Source organism: Lucilia sericata, unplaced genomic scaffold (assembly GCF_015586225.1).
Source record: "Lucilia sericata isolate MDLA Ls3-8-SP2 unplaced genomic scaffold, ASM1558622v1 Contig000687F_arrow, whole genome shotgun sequence".
In the NCBI taxonomy this organism is placed as follows: Eukaryota; Metazoa; Arthropoda; class Insecta; order Diptera; family Calliphoridae; genus Lucilia; species Lucilia sericata.
The window spans coordinates 208,020-220,967 of record NW_023994690.1 but is presented as its reverse complement, the minus strand read 5'-3'; positions in this window follow the sequence as shown (position 1 = coordinate 220,967).

Here is a 12,948-nt window from a genome sequence, read left to right as displayed (position 1 = left end):
TAAAAGCGCTTTAACCGTATTTAACTATTTGCATTATCAATTTGTGTAGAACAAAATTATATATATGTATGTATTTTTAAAATCCGTAAATCTTTCACACACATGCAAATAAGAGATATCGTTAAAGCATATCTTAGGGCGCTATAAAAATTTAAATGAAAGTGGCGTTTCTAAGGTTCAATAAATCTTGGAATTGTAGTAGATTTAAGCTGTTTAAATCTTGGGATTTTTCTATTTAAGACATGAGAAAACTTATTTCTACAAATATTTTATTAATTAGAAATGTATTAATACAAAAGTTGCTGGTGGAGGGTATTTAAGATTCGGCTCAGCCGAATATAGCACTCTAACTTGTTATGGATTTAGATTCAGCCTGTAGCAGTGAGTCTGAACCCATGTTGGATATAATGTATTTGCCCAATAATCTATTCCACTTGACAGTAAAAGCAGGACATTCGCAGAGAGGCTATAAAACTGTTTCTTCTATATACCTGTCATTACAACTGTGACAAAAGCCATGCTAGGCATTCTGACAAGACGGTTGCCTAGCACCCAGTGTCCAGTTATTACTTCCAGCAACCTTTATATGTATATTCCGCCTATTTCGAGATATAGGCGTTACACAAAAGGTCCCTGAACATTATTGCATTTATTTTCAGCCTTTTGAAGATAATACTTTTAATAAAAACCAATGGTGTTGTTACTCAAACAACGTTAGAAGTATCCAATGCAGATTCTGACTAGCTCATCTACTTGTTTATTTCCATAGTAGTCTCTATGCACAGGGACCCAAACTTGAGAGGTATTTCTTGCATTTTATGATCAATAGGGAAGTGATAGTGTATGTGGTTAATGAAAGAAGTGCCGCCTGGAGGTCATATAGTACCCTACAGGCCGTCAATATTGCATATATTTCAGTCTGAAAAACACTACAGTTATCGGAGAGACATTGACAACACATCAACCGTGTTTTATCCCTCTACTATCCAGTTCAATAAGAATTGAATTAACAACAATGAGCCAATTTAGTGGATCTTCCCTCCCTTTATAGCAAGTATTTATATTCGCTCTTTCATTGCCGATTCTCCACTAGTATTTTCTATAGTTATGTTCTTAAGGCCTGTGTGTCCACTAAGAATGCATACCATTATAATAACCTCGGACTTTTTCATTCTGGTCATATGGGGATTCTTTCACAAATGTTTTTAATACGGTCCTTGCTATGTCGAACGATTTTGAATTCCACAGATTAACTTCTTTCGTGCTTACTTTCGTTCTAGCAAGTATGTTCGTTATTTCATTGTCGAATATCCAATAGAAAAGTATTCGGTTATGGCTCTCTTAAAGTCCAAAATTTTTCAATTCCGACACTTCTCAAAGATGAAATAAAATACAATTTTCATGTATAGGCTGAAGCATCAAGGTCTACTCCATCGCATATAGGCGAGAGCAAAAGTACTTATGGAGGACAGTAGATAATAAAACTCCTTCCGTTCTACTTTAAAGTTTTATCGATATTACAATGAAATGAATTGAACTGCAAAACACTTTATAGGGCAAACTCACACATCAGCAGTACCGATCGTATCTGGAAGATACTTCTTATCTCTTTCGATTTAAAAAGGTTTAAATCATATTACGACTGATTTCAAATTTAATTTTGAAGTCCACAATTCTTATAAATAGTTTACCTCTATCGCTTCTCATTTTCCACAAAGAGATCATCTTAAGGATCCACTTGTACTAGAATGCTGCATAATTTCTGAAGTGAATTCCCTTTACGGTCATGACAATTTGAAAAAGTTTCGAACAATCGACAGCATTTGAAGGTTAGGTTAACTTAGAACGATAAACTTCTACTAAATAAGTATTCAAATTCCGGACAGACTAGGGAGCAACAAGATAACAATATAAAAGATCAACTTTCAATGGATAAAAACTATTTCCATTATCAATACCTGATAGATATCGAAGAATAGTTCTATTATGTAGATTATGTTGGGTTCACTTCAGCTTTAGGTTCTTTATTATCCGCTTTATCCTTAGGAAGGTTTCTAAATCTTCTATCTATATATATAAAAATGAATGTGTGTTTATTTGTTTGTGGGTTTGTTTGTTTGAAGTCTATAGACGGCTAAACTGCTGGACCGATTTTCTTGAAATTTTCACAGTGCCTTCCTGTATGTCTGGAAGGAACTATAGGCTACTTTTATTTAGAAATTTTAAGTGGGCGAGGTGCCACGCCCACATTCAAAATCCCACCTCCCATATAAGAAAAATTTGTATGTTTGAGAAAATATAACAGGTAGAGTTGTAAACTATTTTCGGAGCTACTTTACTATCTACATGAATATTTAGGACAAAATATGGGCGGACTAGCAATAGGGGGCGAGGCACCTCCCACATGAATTAAATAAAAAATCGGTTTATCTGGTAAAAAATTAGAGCTATAATCTTCAAATTTTGCACGATGAACTTTAACATCCATGTGAATGAACATGTGGGGGAAAACGGGCGGGCTTGGCACTTCCCATATGAATTAAATGCAAAACTTCGTATATCTGAGAAACTATTAGAGCTAAAATATTTAAAATTTTGCACGAACATCTTTTGCATCCATGTGAATATTTGGGTAATAATATTTTTGGTAATTGGAGGACTAGCCATAGGGGTCATGGCACCTCCCATATGAATTAAACAGAACAATTCGCTTATCTGGGAAACAATTAAAGCTATAATCTTCAAATTTTACACGAAAAACTTTTACGTCCGTGTGAACATTTTGGAGAAAAATGGGCGGACTTTCGTTGGGGGGCTTGGAACCTCTCATATGCATTAAATCGTATATCTGAGACACCATTAGAGCTAAAATCTTAAAATTTTGCATGAACAATTCTAACATCCATGTGAACATTTGGATAACATATGTATGGGAAACTATTAGAGCTAGAATCCTAAAATTTTGCACGAATAACTTTGACATTCACGTGAACATATGGGGAAAAATAGCGGACTTTCAATTATTCAAATTTTTCACAGGTTACATTAAAATCCAAATTGACGTTTGGAAAAAATTGGCGAACTTGCAATAGTTGGCGAGGCATCTCAAATATGAATAGGGAAACCATTACAGCTAGAATCTTTAAAAATCGTAAAGTGGGTTTTTCATTTATAATGTTTTCAGGGTAGCAAAGCACACTGGGTATAGCTAGTACAGAAATATAATGTAAAAAATGTTGAAGTAATCAAATCTAATTAACTTTATTTATCGTTTTTCAAGAAATATAAACATGTACATATGTATATAGAAAAATATACCTAACTATTGTATCAAAAGATTAGCTATTTTTTATTAATATTAAAAACGCATAAAAAATACTTAACTTTCATATAAAAACATATAAATTTTGTTATGCTTACATATGTCTACATTACACTGGTCGCCATTAAAATTCATACACAAGAAAAATGTCTGAAAGTTAAGTAAATATTATGTTTCTATTTATTATTATTTTTATTGAATTCTAATGCATAACGAATGTCAAACATAAAATTCAATCGACGACACAGACGAAAAGTAAGTGTTATAAAGGGGTTAAATATAAATAAACTCCTTAAAAATCCTGTATAGCAACAATATACACTCGTATAAGTGGATTCGATTTTCAATGTAATGTCATTTTGATGTAAATACACAAAAGTGCAAAAGCTCATTATTTGATCATATAAGTCACACATATAAAAAAATACATATCAGTTATATGTATATAAGAAATGATTTTGATATGAAAATGTCATACAAATATTGTTATGACATTTATTTGTGTCTTTATGACAGCAAAAAGATAAAGGGTGATGTAAGGTAAGAAGCTAGGCTGATGGGGTGGATTTTGTTAAGCGTACACATTTTTAAAGCAATTGGATTGAGCCAAGAAGTTAAACCGTAAAAATCCTTTTTAGCATAAAAGAAGTGTCACGCGAAATAAATAGAGTGTAAGATACACAGTGGTATTGAAGCGGTTAATATAAAAAATTGGATATATTATAATGATAGACCTTATATATTCTAACTTCGGTCCAAATTATTATTCTTATATGAATTTATATAGACTAATATTAATCCTAATATCAAGTCTTTATATAGTCATATATTGGGTCCAAACACAGATCTAACATTAATCTAAATCGTAGGCTTTTATAAAGACTATTGTCTATATCATATCGAAGGTATATAGATATTATAGTATTACAAATATAGTCTTAATATAGATTAATAATCGACACTATCGTATTATTTTATTAAATCTAGTTTTTAGCCAATCAATTATAGGGTTGTATATGAAATAATATTGGGTCCAATTATAAGGCCGAAGGAGTAATGTTAGTTAGAATTGTAGGTCTTAATATAGATTAATACTGAATACAATATAAGTCTATATAAAGTTCTAAAATTGTACTATGGCTAGGGATCTAAAAATTGGTTATATTGATCACTTTAACAAATTCTGTTATAAACGAACCACTATAAGACCTAGCCCCATAGAAGGCCCTCATTATACTATTAGACTGATATTGGTCCAAGCCATAGATCTTTATATAGTCTAGAAATAAAATCTAGACCTAATAATATTTTTTATATAGAATAATATAAGGCCCATTTAGTCTTATGTTTGATACAATCGGAGGCTTTTGTAGGTCTTCATATAGACCAATACTGGGACCAATTGTAGATTTCATATAGTCTAGTATTATTGAAACAAAATAGAGCTTTAATATGAACTAGCGTTTTCCTCAATCGATAGTCTTTATATATAGAGCTAATTCTACTCCTATGGCTGTACTTCAAATAATTTAATAGTATTCTTCATAATTTGGGTTTATATTGTGCAAAACTGGACCTTAAAATCTATATATAGCCTAGTATTTGGTCCTATGGCTGGACTTCAAATTATCTAATAGTATTCTTTATAATTTGCAAAATTGGACCTTAAGTGGACCAATTACATACCTTTATACGGTGTAATATTGAACCTAATCGTATGTTGTTTATAATTGCATGATTATAGGGCCAATAGCAGAACTTTGTATTTCCCCATATTATGTGGAATATTAGGTTCGATTGTACTTCCTTAAATATACTTATACTTGATCCAATCGCAAACCTAATATTAAACTATATTGTATTTCCTTATCTAGTATAATGTGGGACTCAATACCCTATCTTATTGTTAAACACAATCATAATTCCTTACCGAATATAATATTCGACCAAACGCTGGGTCTTTATATGGTATAATTTGTATAACTCTATACGGTCTTATAGATATATATATATGTTGATCAGTATTGCAGGAATATCGGGCTAATCACAAAACTTTATCTTTTCCAATATTAAGTTGAAAATTAGGATCAATCGTACTTCTTTAACTATTCTTAAATACATACATATATTGGATCTAATCGCAAAGCACAACGTTAAACTTAATCAGAAATCGTTATGGACACAATCATAATTTCTTATAGAATCTAAAAATATATTCACTCTGTCCTGAATCATTATATAGCACAATATTAGTCTCAATCGTAATTTCATATAGTACAAAGTTAGACTCAACATAAGTCTATTAGAGTTTAAAATTTGACTCAATCTGGGGTCTTATTATAGTCTTATTATAGTACTTCAGACACAATTGTGGATCCTTTATGTAGGCAAATGATAGACTTATTTGTGTTTTATTATCAAGTCTTATATTGGACTTAATATTTGGGTTTTATATAGACCAATGATAGACTGTGTTCTGGGTCATTATATTTTTCAGTGATCTTCGATCTTAAAATAGTCCAGTGTTATACTTAATCGTAATAGTAATAGAGTCTAATATTAGACTCAATACTGGTTATATACAAACATAGTCCAATGTTAGGCACAATCGTATAGTCTTATAGGAACCACTTGTGGTCCAATATTATTATATTATTAAATAAAGTCAATCCTAAATAAAGTCAATCCTAGATCTAGATCCTAGATACGTAAAATTATTTTTATAAAAAAGGTCTTTTTGGTATTTTTACAAGACAATATTCAACTAAATAATAGGATTCTTTAAAAAGTCAATACTATATCTTTACTACTCCAAGGTTAGACTCGATCCTAAGTTCCTATATACATACATATATTCTAATATTGTGCCACAAAGCAACAAAACCAAGCTGAGATTATCAGGCAATATGTATTTTATTAAATTTTGGACATTTAATAATTTTTTCCCATTCTCGCCCACCGTTCAATATGTCAAATATGAATTGAACATATTCATAGATTTGTATGAACGTGAAGATAACAAACACATAATCCTTTTATGTCAAATGTTTGGCAATAATGATAATACCAAAGCTGATGATGGTGATGCTATTGAGATAACACCCAAAGGAGTTACACCACATAACTATAGGAAATTTTTATTATTGATACCCATTTATTTGTGCAAAAGAAAGCGAAAACAAATATATTGAAATGAAAAAGGGGTTCCTTTTATTTTTGCTTAAAAAGAATTGTATACAAATATTTAAATGGGTTGTTATTTGTTTGTTTTGCAAAAAAAATGTATATGGTTGATATGCTGTGTCAATGTTTATTTGTTTCACTCTTTGTTTACATACGATATTTTGACACTTGCACCCACAGTTATTTGCTTTCAAGCATAAAATGCCGTACACCCCTTATGAGGGGACTTTGATATTGAAATTTTTTACAATGACAAATATTATTCAACAACAATCGCATTAAAATCTATCAAGAGTTTAAAGGAAAAAGTACTTCTTAAGTAGCTTGTTTTTGTCTTTGACAGTAAAGAATGAAATGTGTTGTCCTTTAGGTTAACAAGAAGCAGGTATGTGTTTATACCCTATACCACTATAGTGGGGAGGGTATTATGCGTTTGTGCTGATGTTTGTAACACCCAAAAATATTGGTCCTACACCCACCTTAAAGTATACCAATCGGCTCAGAATCACTTCCTGAGTCTATTAAGCTATGTCCGTCTGTCCGTCCGTCTGTCTGCCTGTCTGTCTGTCTGTCTGTGTGTCCATGTAAACCTTGTGCGCACTCTACAGGTCGCAATTTGAGATAATTTGATGAAATTTGGTACGTACACTTCTCTTGGTCCAAGGACGATCGCTATTGAAAATGGTTGAAATCAGTCCATTATTTCACCTAGCCCCCATACAACCGGACCCACCGAATAGGGCTTTTGACCTCATAATTATATTAAATGATCTACTATCTCTACAAAAATTGGAAAAATTTATATTTATATATGTCTTAATAATTCTAGTTATTTTCAAAAGATCGGGCATTATTTGACCCTAGCCCCCATACAAAGTCCCCCTCAGAAAATGACTTGAATGTCCACAATTCACTTATAAACACTAGTATCTCGATGAAATTTGGCAAAAATGAGTTTTGTATTGACATAATACCCAAATATAAATTTTATAGGGATCGGCCCAAGTTTTGCCCTAGCCCCCATATAAACGGACCTTCCGATTTGGGCCTTTTAGCTCGTAACTTTGTCAAATATACTACTATCTCTCCAAAAATCTGCACAACCAAGTTTGATATAATTATAAATAACACTGTCGATTTTTATAATGATCGGGCATTATTTGACCCTATCCACCATACAAAATCCCCTTCAGAAAATTACTTTAATGTCCACAATTCACTTATAAACAGTAGTATCACGATGAAATTTGCCACACATAGATTTTATATAAACATAAATGTCGACATTAAATTTTATAAGGATCGGACCAATTTTTGCCCTAGCCCCCCATACAACCGCACATACCGATTTGGGCCTTTTAGCTCATAACTACGACAAATATACTACAATCTTCCCAAAAATTGGCACAACTAAGTTTGATATAATTATAAATAACACTGTCATTTTTCGCCATGATCGGAAATAAAAAGTAGCCTATTGCCAGATATACAGGAATACGCTGTGAAAATTTAAAGAAAACATATAAACACACAAACATACAAACACACATTCATTTTTATATATGTATATAGATAATTCCCAATAATACATTTTATAAGGATCGGCTCAATTTCTGGCCTAGCCCCCATACATCCGGACCTTCCGATTACATCCTTTTATCTTTTAACTACTATCTATCCAAAAGTCGGCACAATGTGGTGATATTTGTAACACTCAAAAATATTTGTCATTATTAAGCTATGTCCGTCTTTGTGACCGTGTAAACCTTGTGTGCACGCAACAGATCACAATTTTGTATATAATTTTTTAAAATGGGACACATACTATTCTCTGGATCCAATGACGAAGGCTGTTGAAAATGATTGAAATCGGTCTTTTATTTCTCCTAGTCAGCATACAACCGTACATGAGCAGACATTATTTGGAACCTATATAAGATTAACAGAAATGCTTAATTATTGAAATTAATCACATTTAATATTCGCAATTGGTGTAGGGTAGGGTATCATATGGCCACGCCCGACTATAATTTCTTACTTGTTTTGATTTGCTATTACAACCCCCAGTTTTTTGAATCTATAATTTTTTTTTTATATTTCTGATGAAGTAGAATAATTCGAAAACTTTTTTCTAATAAAATTCTTCAAAAAGTATATATAGGATGGTCATACACCTTGACTTTTTATTAATTTATTTTTAAATGTATGTACTTGTTGAATGAGACAATTAAAACCAATATTTTCGCTTACAAATTTAGCAAAAAATATATAAATTTAAACAGATTACCCATTTATTTTATTGTTTATTTATGTTTTTCTTAACTCCCATTAATTTCTGTGGTCAATTGCCTGTGGTAATTTGTATGGTTACTTTTGCTCTCACTCCCTATATCCATCTCCGTCTGACTTTGTGGGTAATACAACATTCTAGTCCTTTATCTTAAACTCAACAGCCTTTTCAACAAAGTAATGTATTTTTTTCTAAAAAAAAGAACATCTCACACACATAAATCTTTAAGTGAAAGGACAAAGAAAAAAACTCAACAAAGTCAAATTATATTAAAGTTATAAAATATTTAGTGTAAAAGTCCATAATGGTCAGAATCCATACTCCTGGATAAAGTGAAGTCATTTAAATATTTATAGAAATTTACATTTCGTAAATTGTTAAAATTTAAATTATAAACCAATAAGGGATCGATTCCGGATCTCTCCAACTATTTAGGATTTCTCAGTCTTTGAATAGAACAGCTATCCTCGAACGATTCCAGCTATTAGTTTTAGTCTTATTTCGAAATCTTATGTACCAATGGCCTGAATATGAGTGTTCTCCTCTACATGCTCCTGATGCTCCATTACCTAAGTTTAACGTTGTTTAACTATCTGGCCACCCTTAACTAGACTACGCAACAATTCATTAACATATCCAAGGTCTAACGATTTTCGCACTGATTTAATTCTGCGTAGTCATAAGTGAAAATTGTGGTAGTCTCAGCCTGTTGTACACCAGAAATTCTTTCAGATTTTTTACACCAACAAATCTTTGAGAAAAAATAAATGTATTTAGTTAATTTAGTTTTTATTATTGTGAGGGGTGAGACGAACATCATATAATTTATGTGGTCAATTTGTTTAAATACTTAGAACCAGAAAAAGAGATTTATTACGAAATTGATACGAATTTTAGCAAAGAAATTTAAAGGATAACACATATAAAGCAGACATTCGATTTTGAGGAGTCAATTGAAGTTGTGTTACATATTCGCTATATTGTTTATTATTAAATAGATGGTCTACTACTAAGGTACTACATATCCGACCACTTTATTAGGTATGGACCCCGATATCTGCAAAGGTCTGCTAGTTCTAGTTTCAATGCTTAATCCAGATCCATTAAGTTCTACTGAGCTGTAGACTAACTAACTAACTAACTAACTACTACTAACTAACTAACTAACTAACTAACTAACTAACTACTAACTAACTAACTAACTAACTAACTAACTAACTAACTAACTAACTAACTAACTAACTAACTAACTAACTAACTAACTAACTACTAACTAACTAACTAACTAACTAACTAACTAACTAACTAACTAACTAACTAACTAACTAACTAACTAACTACTAACTAACTAACTAACTAACTAACTACTAACTAACTAACTAACTAACTAACTAACTAACTAACTAACTAACTAACTAACTAACTAACTAACTAACTAACTAACTAACTAACTAACTACTAACTAACTAACTAACTAACTAACTAACTAACTAACTAACTAACTAACTAACTAACTAACTAACTAACTAACTAACTAACTAACTAACTAACTAACTACTAACTAACTACTAACTAACTAACTAACTAACTAACTAACTAACTAACTAACTAACTAACTAACTAACTACTAACTAACTAACTAACTAACTAACTAACTAACTAACTAACTAACTAACTAACTAACTAACTAACTAACTAACTAACTAACTAACTAACTAACTAACTAACTAACTAACTAACTAACTAACTAACTAACTAACTAACTACTAACTAACTAACTAACTAACTAACTAACTAACTAACTAACTAACTAACTAACTAACTAACTAACTAACTAACTAACTAACTAACTAACTAACTAACTAACTAACTAACTAACTAACTAACTAACTAACTAACTAACTAACTAACTAACTAACTAACTAACTACTAACTAACTAACTAACTAACTAACTACTAACTAACTAACTAACTAACTAACTAACTAACTAACTAACTAACTAACTAACTAACTAACTAACTAACTAACTAACTAACTAACTAACTAACTAACTAACTAACTACTAACTAACTAACTAACTAACTAACTAACTAACTAACTAACTAACTAACTAACTAACTAACTAACTAACTAACTAACTAACTAACTAACTACTAACTAACTAACTAACTAACTAACTAACTAACTAACTAACTAACTAACTAACTAACTAACTAACTAACTAACTAACTAACTAACTAACTAACTAACTAACTAACTAACTAACTAACTAACTAACTAACTAACTAACTAACTAACTAACTAACTAACTACTAACTAACTAACTAACTAACTAACTAACTAACTAACTAACTAACTAACTAACTAACTAACTAACTAACTAACTAACTAACTAACTAACTAACTACTAACTAACTAACTAACTAACTAACTAACTAACTAACTAACTAACTAACTAACTAACTAACTAACTAACTAACTAACTAACTAACTAACTAACTAACTAACTAACTAACTAACTAACTAACTAACTAACTAACTAACTAACTAACTAACTAACTAACTAACTAACTAACTAACTAACTAACTAACTAACTAACTAACTAACTAACTAACTAACTAACTAACTAACTAACTAACTAACTAACTAACTAACTAACTAACTACTAACTAACTAACTACTAACTAACTAACTAACTAACTAACTAACTACTAACTAACTAACTAACTAACTAACTAACTAACTAACTACTAACTAACTAACTAACTAACTAACTAACTAACTACTAACTAACTAACTAACTAACTAACTAACTAACTAACTAACTAACTAACTACTAACTAACTAACTAACTAACTAACTAACTAACTAACTACTAACTAACTAAACTAACTAACTAACTAACTAACTAACTAACTAACTAACTAACTACTAACTAACTAACTACTAACTAACTAACTAACTAACTAACTAACTAACTAACTAACTAACTAACTAACTAACTAACTAACTAACTAACTAACTAACTAACTAACTAACTAACTAACTAACTAACTAACTAACTAACTAACTAACTAACTAACTAACTAACTAACTAACTAACTAACTAACTAACTAACTAACTAACTAACTAACTAACTAACTACTAACTAACTAACTAACTAACTAACTACTAACTACTAACTAACTAACTAACTAACTAACTACTAACTAACTAACTAACTAACTAACTAACTAACTAACTAACTAACTAACTAACTAACTAACTAACTAACTAACTAACTAACTACTAACTAACTAACTAACTAACTAACTAACTAACTAACTAACTAACTAACTAACTAACTAACTAACTACTAACTAACTAACTAACTAACTAACTAACTAACTAACTAACTAACTAACTAACTAACTAACTAACTAACTAACTAACTAACTAACTAACTAACTAACTAACTAACTAACTAACTAACTAACTAACTAACTAACAAAAAAATTGCGCCATCTATGCTGTTGCAACAAGAACTTTCTTTCACAGTTTTTTTATACACATTTTTTTTATTGAAATAGCAGTGCCTTTACTAATTATTCAAAATCAGCACTAATTATTTATCGATAACTTTTCCCATGGTTTTTCTTCCTAGCAAATAACAACACCACATCATAAATACACAAAGCTATTCACATTTAGCTTACATATATATTAAGTCAAGACAAAAACCCTTTAGCTGAATCATCATAGTTGCCAGATAATTTGAAAGAAAATTATCAATTTTTTAAAGATATTTCTTCAAATTTATTTGGAAATTCGTCAAAAGGTAAAAGAAAAAAATGTTAAGTCTCTCATAAATAAGACTGCAGTCACTAAATTTTTCTTTTTTCTGTGAAATAGACTTCAAAATTGTGCCAAAATTATTAACAAATCCATTTTCCGGGAACATGTAAATTTGTATGGGAGCTATATGATATTAAAAAACAGCAATAAAGTGCTGCCAACATTGTATACACTATTATACTTTTATACAAAACATTTGGCATCACCGTGAAGTATGTAAAAAAATCTACCATATTTCGCCTACATTTTAAAAATGAAAATTAATTAACAGATTTCATATTGGCAATTGTTTAAACATGATAACCACGGTCTTTAA